Source organism: Camelus dromedarius, chromosome 6 (genome assembly GCF_036321535.1).
Source record: "Camelus dromedarius isolate mCamDro1 chromosome 6, mCamDro1.pat, whole genome shotgun sequence".
Lineage (NCBI taxonomy): Eukaryota > Metazoa > Chordata > Mammalia > Artiodactyla > Camelidae > Camelus > Camelus dromedarius.
Genome location: NC_087441.1, coordinates 28,663,525 through 28,681,271, shown reverse-complemented (window position 1 = coordinate 28,681,271; position 17,747 = coordinate 28,663,525). Strand labels below are relative to the sequence as shown.

The window sequence follows — 17,747 nt, the reverse complement described above, 5'->3', positions numbered from 1 at the left end:
GGGTGCACCTGTATTTCGTACGGCAGCCACAACTCCATTGCATAGGAAAGACTGAATCTACCACAGCCCTCGGCTTAGTCCTCAAAACAGATTTATGCCAGTCTGACAAAATGACTACAGAACAATATGAATCTATTCTGTGATTTACTATAATTAGTCCTGCCCCTCCCCGAAATAAGAAATTTACAGACTAGGTCCCATCACATAGAAGATCATACTTGAAGGTTATTACTTGGCCATGTAATCACAACTGAGCTGATGGACCGAAACTAAACACAAGGTGCTACTACAAAGACAAACAGCACAGAGAAACCGTATCACTTAGCCCCATAAAGCAGTCCTCCATAATCACTACTGTATTCGCAAGACTAAGTTTTACGAAGTTCGGAGTTGAGCAGTGTTGCCCATCCAAAGGGAAATTATAAGACAAAATACAATGGAAATGGCTAATTAGATTGTAAATATTCAACAATAAGGGTGGATACAATTTATGTAAATAAGTACATCCTTAAAATAGTTTCAAGAGATCAACAAAGCTCAAATCTAAACACTAGCTTCTTTGTTGATAAAATGGTGTCTTAAACAAATTACCACCATCAAGAAAACATGATTATAGCGCATCCGTTCACCATAATTATCATGCCTGTAACTCACAGAGTTTCAAATGTGGATAAGCCTTTAAATACCACTGCCCACTAAAATGGAAACTCCTGCAGGGGAACGCAAGCCTTTCCACTAAAATGAAAGCCCCCTGAGGGCTGGGATCTTGGGATCTTTTTTTTTTTTTTTTCACTGCTGTTTCCAGCATCTAGACTGGCACATATAGGACACCAGATAAATATTTACTGAATGAGTGCTGTGAAATCATCTGATCTAATACCTCATTTTCTCTTATCAACACGGAAACTGAGGAGGGGAGGGTACAGCTCAGTGGTAGAGTGTGTGCTTAGCATGTATGAGGTCCTGGGTTCAATCCCCAGTACCTCCATTTTATAAATAAATAAACAAATATATAAATAAATAAACCTCATTACTTCACTCCTAAAAAAAAAAAAGACAAAACAAGGAAAGTAAGGCTCAGAAAGACTAGACATGCCTGAGATCACAAAGCTGGGGGAGGGGTGGGGCAAAGCCAAAACTAGAAAGACTAGTTTCCCAAACTCTAGCAATGCTGATTCCACTAAGCTTTAATTACAATTACCTAAAATCCATCATTAATATAGTTATATAACATATTAAGTAAAGACCTTTCTACTCATCAACAACCAAAAAGAACACTGCGGTGAACAGTCAGCCCATGAGACAGGCATGTGGTTTTGACACAGTTACTATGTTGGCATGCTCCCTCTGGGTTGACAAGCGGTCATTATTGTAGCAGCTCCATGAGAAAAAGCATGCATCATTTAACACACAGCCAAGCAGAAACTATCACCAACTGAGGATCGGGATTGGTTAGGCAAGGAGAGATGTGATGCAAAACCATTCTTTATTCTTATGTTTAGAAAAGGAGATAAATTCCAAGGTGCTGTCACTATCACTAGGCTAAACTACGTGCCACGTAACATTATGCTGCTGAAAACACTGGTTTTTAATACAACAGCAAGTAAGCAAAGCAAAGCAGATAGATACACAACTCCATATACTCATACAAAGAACTTCAAGCAAGAAGTTCATGCTCATTATTGGGTCCAGATGTTTCCTTAAAACCCTGAAAGAACCAGCGCAACTCTAAGAGCCTTTGCTGTTAATAAAATCCCTGGAAAGGGAGTCGGGTGGGTGAGCTGCCCTGCTGGCTGAGTGGCTCCCATCCTCTGCTGAGATCACAAGCAATGATTTCCACCAGCAGAGCTCAAGTTAAGGGGCTCAAGATGTACAAAATGGGGAAATACGCATTTCTAAACTTGAATATAGTGGAGAGAGCTTTCCTTTGAACTTTGAGAAAGACAAAACTGTTCAACAAATAACAAACTTAAAAAAGCACTGGCAACGCGTGGGCAGTTCCAATTTGGTCATTTTTCACAACTGACAAATCTTGTTTTTATCCATTGTTGTGATTGGGCAGAGGACGTGTGCAGCCACTTTCTGATACCCACAATCACTTGCTTATGTTCATCTCCCCAGACTGCTTGTATCCGGCCCCCCTTTAAATAACCCCACTACCTTCCCTTAAAGCACCAAATGTAACATAAACAAAACAGCAAACCCAGTAAAGGAATGATTCAGCAGCCACCTAACTCCATTTAGGAAGCAGTAAGAGTGATGCTTCTCAAATACAGCCAACATGTTAAAAATTTTTTTAAAAAATGGGGGGGAGGGGAGGAAAGAGAAAAAAGAACTATCTGGAGAGGGAGAAGGAATAACAAAACAGGCAGACTGAGAGCCAACTGCAAGTAATTCCTCTCCCTTGTAGGTTTATTTTTCTTCAGTGTCAAAAGGTCTAGAAAATACTATATCCCACATCCAAATAAGCACCACTACATTCCAAAGGGACTATCTATTAGTTTATTTACATGACAAAGATAAACAAGAGTTATTTTCTAAATAATTCGATGCTGCCCACCCTAGTTACCTTAGTAACACATTATTTCACTTGTTTGGTTTCTGTTAAAGGGATAAAGGACCTATAAAAGAGACAGAACTATTTCTATAAAAATATAAGCAAACATCTGGTTTACATTAAACCCACATACACAAAAGATATGAACTGTAGCCCTTTGCTAATTCAAGTCTAGGCAGGGTCCGGTTACATTCAGAGCATGTGTTTCCTCCACCCTTTCTACTTTTTAACAGAACTCAAATTTTGTTCAGCTTTTCTCTCTTTTCCATGTAATCCCAGTGGAGGCTGGCTCCAGGTCAGGCCACAAGGCGATGGTCTCCTGGTCAAGGGCAATCACGGTAGCTTCCCCGCCGCCTTTGCCAAGAAGACATGAAGAAAGTCTAGGGAGGGGGGGCTTCTAGGTAAAGATTCCTCCCTCTAAGCCACAGGAAGAGAAGGGCCCTCTTCTGCCTCTGAACACTACATACATGACTCCTAGAAATGCTGTTGCCATCTTGAAGAATCCATGAGGGGAGAAGGCCTGAGGACAAAGTGACACAGCAGAGGACACTGGCAAGAGACTCACAGAGAAGAGGACCAGCCCACTGCACTTGCTCGTCCTGGCCAGGTCCTGCGTTTGAGCTTCCTGTCATGTGACCTAACACACTCCCCTCGGGGTGTAAACGATTAAGCCAGGGGGTTCAGTTACTTGCAGCCACTATCAGCCTCTGAGTATTCTGACGCAGGCATTAGAAAGTAAGCTCTGAAAAACTGGGAGCACGCAGAGAACTATCTCGGGTAATCACTACTCCCCACTGGGTTGTACGGCCCTCGTGTCTAAGAGCCACGGATGTTAAAAAGCTCCATTTTTTCCAGATGCTCAGTTTTTTTAAAACCTAGTCTCTGAGTTAATATTAGTGAAATAAACCATTAATTCTTCATTCTAACAACTTCAAATAAAAATGAAATAAATATCTTAGAGTTCAAAGTGAAAGATTCCCCTTCTTCATATATTGGAGGGGTGGGTGTAAATGAAAACCAAGACATCATTTTCCACAATGTCCAAGTCCAGTAACATCTAAGATAAATGCTAACAATCTTACTCATTAACAGCAAGTTCCTGCTGCTCTCATTAAGAATCATGTCAAGCACAGAAAGCAAACTTGCGGGTATCAGTAGGGAAAGCAGCTGGGGAGGGATAAATTGGAAGCTAGGGATTCACAGATATACACTACCATATATGAAACTGATAAACAACAGGATCTTACTGTATAGCACAGGGAACTATATTTGATACTTTGTAATGGCCTAGAATGAAAAAGAATATGAAAAGGAATATATATACATATATATATATATATATATATATATATACATATATGACTGACTACGCTGTACACCAGAAATTAACACAACATTGTAAATCAACTACACTTCAATTTAAAAAGAAAGATCATGTCAAGAAAGAGAGCTACACCAAGCAAAGTCTTTTCCACAAGCAACTAGGGTCATTCTCAGAAAGAAATATCCTTTCCTGGAGTCCAATATACCAGAAGTTGTACATAAATCGTTTAGGATCCCCAAAACGCACATCATTATTCTCAATCAAACTGCATGTAAGCCTCGTTGTATTGGGAGCTCCAACAGCACACACTCATCAAAGAGACATCCAGAACTCTGCTGGTTCTTCATTAATCAATTATGCACACTGAGTTGTGTGGTCAGAATTATCAATGAACTGCATTTGCTCAAATTCCTTCTCTCAGATGGGGCCCTAATTTTTGTAAAGGCCAAAGCTCGAGCTACATTCTTTATGCGTGAAGCCAACTAATCATTGGCTAAAATAACATGATGGTTTGGAGATCAAGTCTGGGAACTAAACATTAGTTAGATTAGAATTCCAGCTCTGTCTCACACTAGTCACGTAACCATGGACAAGTTATTTAGCATTGCTAAGTCTCCGTTTCCTCATAAGAGAAACAGGAATATTAATACATACCCACTGAGTGGCTCTAAGGATTAAATTAGATGCTATACATAAAGTGTCTGGCACATAATAAATTCATAATAAATGGTGGGCACTGTCATCATGCAGGGATTATGTGAAAGAAGGAACTAAATCCAATTGTTCATGAAAGGTAGTAATAGTAATAGTATTAACAGTAAGAAGTAATAAATAATAATATCGGCTATTCATTGAACACTGTTCTAGAGACTCTGCATGTAGAATTCTTCTAATACACACAACCCTTTGAGGTAGGAACTAAAATCATTCCCACGTTGCAGATGAACAAAGTACAAGAGGATAAATAACATGAGCTGAGCCACACGACCAATAAACAGAAGGGCCAGGGTTCAACCCAAGGCTGTCCAGCTCCAGAGACTTCAGGCAATCCTGCCACCAATCCCAAACAACTTCACTGCTGTATAACCAGCACCTGGCATAATCCCAGACAGCTCCTTATTTGTTGAAAAGCAAAAAATCAATAAACTATTACTACCATTTGGTGATTCACAACCCTAAGCGCCATTCTCATGGAGCCCCTGATAAAGTTCACCCACTTTCAGGACATGGGTTGTGTCAGTATTTTCGCCCCTTCTTTGAAAACAAATGTTTCTTGAGTACTTTCATGGCATCTGTACCAGACATCAGCAATTTAGATGACAAGAATCCTACTCTCAGCCTAGTGAGGGACAGAGGTAGCAATAGTAGCATCCATATATATTCCAACCACTTGTCACTAAGTCAGAAATCTTGGTAATTTAGATTCTGAAATTACTACTAGTTTGAAAAGCTGACATCATTTTCTCCAAGGCTACCATTATCATCTCTTCAGGAAGTCACACCTGGGGAATGACAGTTTAGCACTCATAAAATACAAATAGGCATCATGCTTTTTTAAAGAGCACTTAAAACAAGTGCATAGTGTATAGGACAGGGAACTACATTCAGTGTCTTGTAGTAACTTATGGTTAAAAAGAATATGAAAATGAATGTATGTACGTTCATGTGTGACTAAAGTATTGTGCTGTACACCAGAAACTGACACAACATTGTAAACTGACTACACTTCAAAAAACATGTATTTTAAAAAATTAAAAAATAAAGAGCACTTAAATCTCAACTATATTTGCTACATATTTTGCCCTCAAGCAAAACTTAATTTGAAGAAAAAGACTAACAAAATAGTTCTTCATTATGAAGTTTCTTGACATCAAAACTCCAAAACAAATTAATTCCGTTGGCTAGGCTGACCAACCCCCACCCAGACAGGGAAAAAAGCGGCTAAAGGGTGAGTACAGAGTTAATGGAAAAAGAAAAACAAGGGACACATGAACCCAAGAAGAGATGCTCTCCACACTCATAGTAAAATAAATAACAGCTAAAATTTTAGAATGGCAAAATCCAAAAGCTTAATCACTGAGCAAGACTATGGGAACAGAGGCATTCTCATACAACTGCTAGTAAAAGAGTAAATGGGTACAGATCCAATGGAAGTCAATTTGCCAACAGCTATCAAAATTCCAAATGTGCACACATCCTAACCAGTTATTTGCTTGTGGGACTGTATCCTACAGAGACATATGAACATATGTAAAATAATGATGTAGAGATGAGTCACTATAACATTGCTTGTAACAGCAAAAGATTGATGTCCATCAACAGGTGACATTATGCTACAATCATACAACAGAGTACTATGCAGCTATGAAGAAATAAAAAGAGGAGGGTTACCATCCCTGTTACAGAAGTATCTCCAAGTTACACTGTTAAATACAAAAAGTAAGATTCACTAACTACTATATATAAAATAAACAGCAAAACCCTTCTGCATAGCACAGGGAACTATATTCAATACCCTGTAATAGCCTATAATGAAAACAAATATGAAAAGGAATATATATACGTACAATGAATCACTATGCCGTACACCAGAAATTAACACAACATTGTAAACTGACTATACTTCAATAAAAAAAATTTTTTTAAAAGCAAAATTCAGATAGCATGCATGATATGCTGTAACCCGTGGGCTGAAAGCAAAGTGTGCGGGAGGTATAAATATGTATATATGCATACTTACCTGGATATTCATATGGAAAATAGGGAAGCACAGAGAAAAGTGACAGCAGTGATTATGGGGAATGGTGGATGACATGGGGTAGATGAGGGACAGAGGTGCAGACAGGGAGACAGTTTTCAGTGAGCAGAAGTTTGCACAACCTGAAGCATTTAAGTACTTTATGAGAAGGATAATATTTACACATTAAAATATCTTATGCATTAAGTGAACCCAGCATGGCTGGTCTGCTTCCTTGGGAGACAATCCAAATGCCACACCGCCACAAGTGATGGTGCCACCTTGCTTTGTCACATAGCTCTGGCTTCACAAATGAACAGTCTGGGTGCAGAAGACTTACAGTCTATTCCAGCTCAGCAGTGGCATTAAGATAGCCTAAAATAAAATTGATTTCCTGCCATATGAAATTTAAGATTGTCCCTATATCCTCAGAGAAACTAATTTCTGCTCGCCTCCAATTCAACACACATTATAAACCCACCAATTACTCTGTACAGACACTGCTCTCCTAAGTGGAAAAAGCTCAAAACCTAAGCTTTTAGAGCAACCACACATCTTTTAAAAAGTGTATCAAGTATCCATTAAAAAAAAAAAAACTCTGTGGTTCCTTAGAAAGCCTTGCTACTAGCATTTTATTTTTCCCCCTCAGTGTGGAGTTAAAACAAAAGTTTGGGAGGGAGGGTTTAGCTCAGGGGTAGAGTGAGCTCTCAGTTAGCAAGCACAAGGTCCTGGCTTCAATCCCCAGTACCTCCATTTAAAAAAATAAATAAATAAACCTAATTATCTCCCCTGCTCCATCTCCCCCCAAAAATTGTCTTTTCTGACAATAATATTGGTGAGCATGCAGGCAGTCTAAAAAGATCATTCCTATTCTCCCCTGGAGGATTTGAAGAGGGAACTTGGAAAGAGATTTCTCTGAAAGTTGAGGCACTATTTTAAAAGGAGAGTAAAACAGAATGGGTAGATTCTTATTAAATTCCTAAGTTAGTCACACATAAACACCTCCAGTCTTGGTCAGCAGCTTCCTCCTCATTTACAGAGAAAAGCAGGAATAAAGTTGGCTTGACCAGCACGAGGATGTCATGTTTCCTGTCCACACCTCTTCCCTGCCCTACATCTGCTCCTACACTCACATAAAGAGGGGGAAACTTTTGCGTAGCTGAGTAACTACGTGTTCCCAGAGCAGTGTTACGCATCCAGTGGCTTCTAGATAAATGTCTTTTGTGATGTTCCCTAGTATTGGAGGAACATTTATTTGGACCACCATCATTAAATATAACATTTCACAGAGAAGAAAAATATACTCATGTGCAGTTTCTTCCGAACCTGGCTCAAAACAGCAAAGACAACACCAAAAATCTTTCCTGGTCATTACATGTATCAGGGAGTATATTTTTTCTGAGCTCATCCCATAGCTACCTTCTGCACAGGGTCCTTCCCCAGCCCTATCAGAAAATTCACTTGGTAGCAAGTGGTAATCTACAACTAGTCTAATAATATTTCTGTTTGAATCAAACTCAAAATTCTTTAGCTAAAAAATAACAGCAGTTCGGGAGGCTTTTACCAAATAAGCTAACAACAAATCCACCAAGGTTAACTGCACAGGATAAATGCACAGGCTGCAGACGCTGCATTTTAATAGGTCATAAGACAAAAGCTTGTCAAACTCAATCAACTCCCCACACTATGATAAGGCCACCAAGCTGGAGCCTACACTGATCTCAGGCTTTCAAATCCTCTTCTCCATAAGCTTCGGAACACTGCAGTAGACAGGCATAAATATCTAGACCTTGTCTCAAAGTATGATTCATTTTTTAAGTTGTGGTCGTTAGCTCTTCTGCCATTTTAAAATATTTACAAAACTGCCAAAGAGTTATGTCAATGCATATAGCGTGTATTCTTAAAATATGAGACTACATAAACGGACTGATTTTTCTAGCTTAGGTAAGCAGATCCAAATGTTGACGCCAATCCTCTGGTTGGTCAGCAGAAGGTGCCGTAGACTGTTAGCATATGGACCCTCCACGCCTGGCGTGATAAAAGCAACTTTCCCCAGGCAGAAAAAGCTGTAACTACAATGGAATTACAGACATGCCATTTGGAAAGCTTAGAACCTTTTTTTTTCCCCCAAGTATTTCTACTCTGAGCATTAGTTTAGTTCAAAACTACTTTACTTAGAAAAAGCTTCCAGTGACTACTTTTTAGGTGGTGCTGCCTAGGACAAGTTTTTACTTCAGCTAAATATATTTGTTTCTTTGGAGGTAAGATTCTTAAAATTCAACATCTGTAAACATGATTTGGGAGAGGAGCCTGCTGGAGAATATGCTAGACATTCAAACCTTCGGAACCCAACAAAAATTTCAAGCCAAGAAAACGTCAAAGTTTAAATTTTCCCTTTTCAACCTTGTGATCCAGCTATGATGTTAAATTGTGTGTCATCAATATATCATACAACGTGGGCGCGAACACTAGAAAGGCGATGTTGCACGGGGGAGGTGGGGGTCCTCTGAACGGCTGTCCAGATCATCAGTATCACCTCCAGTCATTTATTCTCTTGCCTGAGTTGCCCATAATTTGAGGAGACAATTCTTTGTTGAAACTAAAAATAGAAAACTTAAAACTTCACAAGTATACATGCACCTCCCCCAAAATATTCAGTAATACTTCACTGGTATAAGAACATTCCCTGCAGTGACAACAGTAAAGAAGAAACTTAGGTCACCTGGCCATCACAATAGTACTGCTTTTCGTTTTGTTAGAAGGTAGCATCAAGGGGGAGGGTGTAGCTCAGTGGTAGAGAGCATGCTCAGAATACACAACATCCTGGGTTCAATCCCCAGTACCTCTGTTAAAAATAAATGAGTAAATAAATAAATAAACCAAATTACCTCCTCCACTTCCAAAAAATAAAAATGAAAAAATAAATTTAAAAAAGAAAGTAGCATTAAAATAAGGTTCTTTCTGAAGGAAGGTTGTTAGACTGGTAAATCATATCAAGAAAAAGCATAAAGATGATTTTTCTCAAGTCTGAATGTTCCAATCTGGGCAACATGGTAAGTTTTCACATTTCTTCAATGTGACAACAGATTAAATATTCAGTAGAAGATGTTGATACCTATTATTCAACTAATATTTACTTAGGGTTTGACAACATCAAAAAAATATACAACTCTTGAGAGCTATTAATGGTCACTACTCTGCAGATGCTAAAAAATATAAATTCAAATCTCTGCTAGACACAACCTCTTTTAATCAAATGAGTTAATTCATAAAATGCTTCATTTTCATGCTAATTAAATTGAGATCTATCATCCTTTAATGTTAAAAAAAACTGTAAACTATTAACTTTACATAGTCCTCATGTGCTTTAGGAATAATTAACTTCTGTATAGTGAAACAGCAGGACAAATATATAAAATCAACCAACTAGCTTCATTATTCTCATAGGTCAAACCTGAAAAGGCAATTAAGTTAATAAGCTGACAAAATTCAGCCTAGAAAAATGCAAACAAATGGTCTAAAAATATATACGTACTTTTCACAGGGCTTGGTTCAAATATAGCTGAGCATATTCCCTTGCCAGAGAGTGTACGAACCCAGATTCCATCTACTCTACTCTGTCCACTAGCATTTTTCAAATGTTCAGTCCCCTAGATGCTAATAGTCTCAGAGGCAAACTTTCTTCAAAAGCAAAAACAAGCAAGCATATACCACCAAACCCAACTGCTACAACAGAAACGCCCTTAAAATCTCCCCCTTGAAATACATACGCAGCTTTTGAAAAAGTACATGGAGCCCGTTGTCTGCAGTTCCCTGTCATTAGAAGACTGGAGAGCTAATGGAAATCCAGCTTCCAACAGCTTAATGAGCAAGACCGGCCCCACCCAGGCCAGACCCCGCCGGAGAAGGGCATGCTCAGTAGAAAAGCCCAGCTTGTTCCAAGTTACTTCATTCCTCAGCTAGAAAATCCACATGGGTCAAAGAAAAAAGTCATCTGCCTGCTGCCTGTGCGACCCACTAAATGAAGAACACTTTAGGTAAAGAATGGTTTTAACAGCAAATTTTAATTCTATGATTATAATTTCTTATGATTCTACTGCTAGGGATTCTTTTCGTCATTTTTTGCATCATTTTGCATTGCTTTGAGTTTGCCCCCTTTGATTTTGATTTTACTTCTGTCATTTTAACCCACCCTACAAACAAGACACCAAAAGTATATGTATACAACATACAGCCTAATCATCTTTTTTTATAAATTGATACATACATTTTGATATAAAACACCATGCAATGAAATAACCCAGTTTTTAATATATAAAAATGAAATATCTATTTTCATTCAAGTGTAAAGAATCTGCTATTCATTCCATTGTATTTCAAATGGAGGCTCATTTTAATCTAGATTTATAGGTATCATTATATAGTTATAAAGCTGATAAATCCCCGTTTTATTATTATATTGTCAATCCTAAATTGAGAAATGATGGATAGCAAAAGGTAATTTTATATCCATCTGTCATATGAAAACAAATACATATGGAAGCAAAGTAAATTTAAAGTCACTAAAGGAAAATGCACTGAGTTTAAGATTCAGGTCAGAGAGATCTGAGAAACAACGAAGCGTCCTTAATTCTACAATACCCCCACCCTATACGTTTCCAGAGATCTGAGAAACAACGAAGCGTCCTTAATTCTACAATACCCCCACCCTATACATTTAAATTCTGGTTGGTTTTTCTTCCAGTATAGATATTTACATTAACAAATCAGGACCAAGACAGGCAGACTCTGGATCCAGGAATGCATTTTTACAACTTCACCCTGCTTCCATACCACACGGCTCTCCTATCAAGCAGCTCTTAGGTCAGTGTTATATGCTCACACTCACCTACAGCAGTCTTTAAAAAAAAAAAATAAGAAAAAATAAGTTTTTTTAATTACAAAGAAAACAGTTTAGATATTTAAATAAATAAGGTATCACCTGTACCAACTGATAGAGAAAGGTAAGGTTCTCTCTACAGGAACTTATTGAAAATACGTTTCAGTAGCAGCTCCGAAGAGATTAATCTCTGTCAAAATGAACACAAAACTTAAAAAAAAAAAAAAAAACTCAATTCTATATAATAGAAGTAAACTTCACTATCCACCCACCACAAGGTTTGCACTGGTTCACAAAAGGGTGATTTGTTGAGTTTTTTTAGTAGAGACAATTTTATTCAATTCAAAGCATCATCTTTTATTCAGATGGTGTTCTTCCTATATTTTTTAAATGTTAAATGTATTTTTTAATAGAAACTGAAATACAGTGGCAAATTTACTTCAATACACTTACTTGGGAAAATACTGGCTCCATACCTTTTTCTAAAACATATTGCTCTATGGAATTCAGAAGTCTCAGAATTACTGACATGTGGCACTGGATCCAGTGAGGCTGACGTTAGTAGATCTCTACACTCTATCACAGGCATCTCTCACTACCCCTGTACCTCCTGCCCTCTTAACTCCCCTTTCTTCTACAGACTGAACTGCAACCCCCAAAATTCATATGCTGAAGCACTAACCCCCCAAATGTGATAGTATCTGTAGATGGGATCTTTGGGAGATAATTAGATTTAGATGAGGTCATAGGGGTGGGGCCATGATGGAATCAGTGCCCTAAGAAGGAACACCAGACAGTTTGCTCATCCTTTCTCGCTCTCTCTCTTACTTCGCCACGTGAGGACTTCCGAATCCGCCATCTACAAGCCAAGAAGGGAGTCTTCACCAGAAACTGACCATGCTGGCACTTTGATCTTGAACTTCCAGCCTCCAGAACCGAGAGAAAATAAACTTACTGTTTAAGCAACCCAGTATATGGTATTTTGTCATAGAATCCCAAGCTAAGGCACATACTTTCTTACTTATAGAACCCAGTGCTACTGCTCAAGCTCCTCTGCTGGCTTTAATCCTGCTCATAAGACATCAGAATCTCACTGCTCAAACAGAGGGTAAGAGAATTAAGAGAGGTGAGTTGTGTGGCTCTATGATTTGGATCATAAATAAACCGTTACTATGGTGGATAAAAAGAGAAGCCAGAGAACTTAAATGAGTTTCTAAACTCATATACTCAATCAGTGGTGGAGCCAGAATGTATACCAATTTGGTCTGTCTTCAAAGCCCACACCAGTGCCATCAGTGGTATAGTGGTGAGCACAGCTGCTTTCAAAGACAGTGCACTTTTCCACCAACGCTGCATTACCTCAGTTTTAATACCTGTTTTCCAGATGAGCAAACTAAACCCAAAGAAGTGAAATAACTTATGTAAAGTTACTCAGTGGGTACTGGCAAAGAAGTTACAAACTATGTCCAGTGTCATTTAAATTATTTCCAGTAAGATTTTAAGTGCATTAAAGTGCACAAAATGCATAGGCTGAAACATCCACAAATGTCTTACTATTAAAAATTGTTTATATGAATTTATATCTATTACACCTGTCTTAGGAAGATCCTAAATAACCCTGTTTTGACATTGTTGCCCCATAAATACTAGAAATTAAAAGTTGATCCTCAGAATACTATTTTTTAAATATTCAAGGGAGCTGGTTGGGGTTAGGGTGGGGGACATTTTTCCTATATTTGAGTATGTGAGTTTATGTATACAACAGAATTAAACCCATTATCATAATTTCTTGACTTTTTAAAACTGTCCTACCTCCTGCCTTGGGGGAAAAGAATGGAACTGAATAAGATGTTGGATAGAATAATCTGACGGGTCACTCGTAGCTCCAAAATTGTACGGGACACAAACTCTGCACAGAAAATAAAGTCCTCAGTGTTGCAGAAAGACAATCAGGAAGCTAGTTCCTTTCAGTTTTCCCACCTTTCTGCATCTAGCCTCCAAATGAGAAGCAATCATCCTCTGTTAAACTAGGAAAAAAGCAAACACAATTTTCTGGCATAACTCTAAAATAACCTAAAAAGTACTCCAAAAAAAAAAAAAACCCTGTTTTTGATTCCATTGATTTTACAGAGAATTCAACCTTCTTATATACCAATTATCAGGCAAGACTATCTTTCCTGAACAAACATGGAGAAGAGTTTTCTGACTCAATCTGGATGAACTTCAATTGGTCCATTAAATTTTTCTAACAGCCCACATTTTGTAGGATCATTGCTAACTCGTGTCAGCAAAATGAGAAGAAGAAAAAAAAAACCAAACCAAACAAAAAACAAAACAAAAAAACCGCTACACTAGTTTCATGGCTTCTATGCCTAAGTTATCTTATGACCACACACCATCACAGTTTAACTTCTCTCAGGCTCTAAACCCAGAATAATCTGCACAACTACACATGAGTCATTCACAAAGTTTTTTTTTCCTACCACACCTCTAAAACCGTAACATTAGAAAGTACTACAAATTTATGAGACTCTGGGAAAGAAAAACTCTGTATGACCCCAGATTTTTACAGGGGATTTGGAGAGAGATTAGGAACAGGTAGAGGAGGGCAGAAAAAGAATAAAGGGGTAATGGCTGGGAATCTCTAAACAAAAAGTTAATGTTTTGAAGCCATCTAAAAAGCCTTAGGACAAAGCAATAACAAATCCTTTTTTTTTAACTTCAAAAGTCAAAATCATCACTATTAGAATTACACATTCAAATCAGTACAGTAATCCAACATTTACTTTAAAATGTAGGATTTCCATTCCATTTACATCTAAGCAACATTTGCTAAGTTCCTCCTTTGCCCCAGACACTGTCTAAGCCCTTAGGAGTGGAAAGTTCTTCCCCACACCAGTCCTCAGGGACTTCACAGTCTAGCAGGGAAGACAGATACATAAACAAATAATTACACCACATGTGATAAGGGCTATAACAGAGGTACAGGAAGGACACAGCAAAGTGGACAAGTCCCTTGGGGAGGACAAGGAAGGCATTATAGGCTGACAATGTTTAGGCTCATTCCTCTCTCATTTTTGATGAACAAATGGTACTACTAGTAACATGGTAACAACCTCTCCTTGCCTTAAAAACTAAGAGTCCTTATCGCAAAGCCCATCAGGTGAAAAGCAGAAATCAAGATCTTGCTAGCACCTGTGCGACATCTACATATGACACCTATGTATGTTCTCACAGAACAAAGATATATAGGACCATGAAGGATCTCAGCATTTATATACCTCTAGTCCTTGCCTTTCACAGATGGGGAACCTGAAACCCAGAAGTTAGGTTACTTGTCCAGGTGACACAGAGAGTCAGTAGCAGGCCCCAGGCTGCATGTCAAATTCTGACAAGTAACTCCACTGCCTCTCCCCATGGCAGACTGCCCTGCCTGGGTGTGAGAGGAAGGGGAGAGACACTGCTGAGGAGGCAACCGGAATAGAGACCCTTTTTATGGCTGGCCCAGGGCCAGAAGAAACAAAGAGCCCTGATGCTAGGCATCCAGCAGACCTCAGATGCTCCCCAGCTCTGCCTCTGGACCCAAGAAAAACTCGACACCTTCCCACTCCCCCAAAAATTATGCTTCCAAAATTAAGAGGTCACTGCCAAGAAATGATCCACTCTCCCCAATCTGAAATAACATTAAATTCATACACAGTCCAGATGTCTCCCCATGTTGTCACTTAGTTAAGTCTGTAAAATGAAGGTACCAGCAGATAAACTGCCATGTACCGGGATTCTTATGAGCATCACAGGAGAATCACCATGACAGCTGCCTGTTAAAGTGCAAAATGCTAAATGAATGCAAATTACTATCAAACACAGAATTTCAAGCATTGAAAAATTCATCTAGGCTATCTCAAAATGGCTGCATGTATCATTACATTTATTTTTAAAAACCAAACATTAACATATAGTAATCTTCTACCATTTACTCACTTTTTTCTTCAACTTGTGAAAGGAACACTGTTTCCCCACCCTAATCTACCCTTCATAACTTCGTTTTCTTTCTTTTCCTTTAAAATGGCCACTACTATTTCCAAAACTCCCTTCTAGAACCACACAGAACAGCAAATAGCAAACGTGTCAATCCAAGGCTCTTATCAAAAAGGATGTTGTACACAGCTGAGCACTCTTCTACAGGGCAAGGGGAAAATGTTAAGGTGTATGTAACGAGCAGTGGAGTTACACATCACACCCGAGGGAGGTACCACCCCATATGGGGGTCCTCTCCCCAGGTCACCTGCATCAGAGTCTTCCTTCAGCCTGATATGTGCCATCTCCAAGGCTGGGCACTTGTTTGAGAACCCAGTGTACCTCCAACCCAGCACATTTTTATTAGGTCCATAATTTGAAACTATAGCTCCACTCATTTCTTTCCATAGCTTCACCTTTAAAACCTACCCCTCCAAACTTGAATTATGAAACAAAACCCTAAGCACAAGTGCTAATATATTCTCAATCCACAGCCCTACCCATCCAAAACAAAGAATACCCAACACCAAGCTAGAGTACTCACCATTACCTGTGCCCACGAGATCTTGATTTTAATTCTGTACTTCTAGGTTTTGCCAAGATCTGTTTATTCAATAGCCAATAAGGAACTGCTCTTTGCAGACTGACAGCTCATACACACTTGTGTAAAACTCAGCTCCAGGAGTGCAAGAGTATTTAAACAACTACACTACAAAGAGAATAAAAGCTAAAATATAGGCATAAACATTTCAACAGTAACTGACTTGATGAGGGAAGAATGCTTCCCGAGGTGACATCTGAGCTGGCCTTGAAGGATAAGGGGGAGCTTACTGGGCCGACTGTGAGTGGGTAAAAGTACACTCCTCACCGTGGGAACAGTAAGTGAAGGACCCAGAATCATGAAAGATAAACACACTGTGGAGAATGGTTAAGTCCATACCTCATCTGCCCGGAACACAGGGTAGGGAGTTGAGGAAATGGGACAAAGGAGGCAACAGCCAAAGAATGAGTGATCCACATGCTAAGCTCGGATGTCTTAACTCTATCCAGGAAGCAATGAAAAGCAAGATTAATTTTGCATTGCCGGAGGATGACTTTGGTGGTCATGTGAGAACAAGTGACACAGTAAAAGGAAACTTGTTAAGAAGATGCTCCAGTGATCCAAGAGACAGCATCTAAACTAAGACAGAGGCAACAAAGATGCAAATGAAGAGAGGAAGTCAACAAATATTTAGTAGTTAAAATGGACAGGACTCGATAAAAAATTGGATTGTGGGAGTCAGGGAGAACAAACTTCCCAGGGTCCTGGCAGTCCAAGGTCAGGCAGTGGTGACACTAACCTAGGGAAGGATTTCCAAAAGGAAATTTGGACTAAAGTGACATCCAAGTGGTAAATCAGATGGTTGGAGATAGGTGCCTGAACAACAGAGTTTGGGTTTCCATGCTAAGATTTGGAACTACTTTGGTCAATCAATGTTATTTGGAGCCATGGAAGAGACAAAACCCAGGCAAGACAGAGTAAAGACAATGTTCACATTAAATCCCCAGGCAGGGAGCAAGCAACCTATACAGGAGGCTGGGAAGGACCAGCATAAGATAAAGACAGCAAACCAAGCAAGTATTGCCAAGAGAGAAGAGCTGAGCTGGAAGGAGTGGACAACAGGGCCAAGGGCAGATAGCTTCAGGTACCAAATAAGGTTTCTCAAGTGTCGTGAAAAGACTGCTGATAACCTCAAAGAGCAAGTTCAGTGGATAGTGGCAGAAAAAGCCAACTGGCTAAAGAAAAAACGTTGAAGAGAGGAAGGTAAGAGAAAAGAGTAAGCTAATCTCTGAAGCAGCAAAGAACAAGAGGCTGGAGAAAAGGGATGTTAATAACTACAAGAAGTACAGGTTGCAAGAGACATTTATACACAGATGTTTGGGTTCTTTTGTTTGCTGTAGGCTTTTGGTGGGAAAGATAAAGTAGGAGAGGTTCAAGACACAGAGGAGAAATAGGAAAATGAATGTCACGTAGTTCAGAAGAGAGAGAAGAAAAAGGATCAAAACCACAAGAGATGAGTTGACTCTTGTACAGCAGGAGAGACACCTCTAACCCAGAGACCAAAGAGAAGGTAACTGGAAGAAGACATTGGCTAGGGGAGGACAGAGTTTAAGGATGCTAGAAAGACAGGGGTGCACCTGCAGCCCAGTTCTCCATCCCAAATAGCTTTTGATAACTTTGGAGCATTTAAAG

At 39.1% G+C, this 17,747-nt stretch overlaps 1 protein-coding gene across 17 annotated transcripts in view; it reads right to left on the bottom strand.

The window, feature by feature from the left end:
- Positions 1–17,747, bottom strand: part of EPB41L2 (erythrocyte membrane protein band 4.1 like 2) — a 199,768-nt gene that overhangs the window by 111,391 nt on the left and 70,630 nt on the right. The window contains exon 1 of one of the 17 annotated variants that reach the window (XM_031456315.2): positions 10,389–10,482. The exons of the other annotated variants lie outside the window; for them this stretch is intronic. The gene's annotated coding sequence lies outside the window, so the exon portion shown is untranslated. Of the gene's footprint in view, positions 1–10,388; positions 10,483–17,747 lie in introns of those variants that run through there. 17 annotated transcript variants of the gene reach the window in all.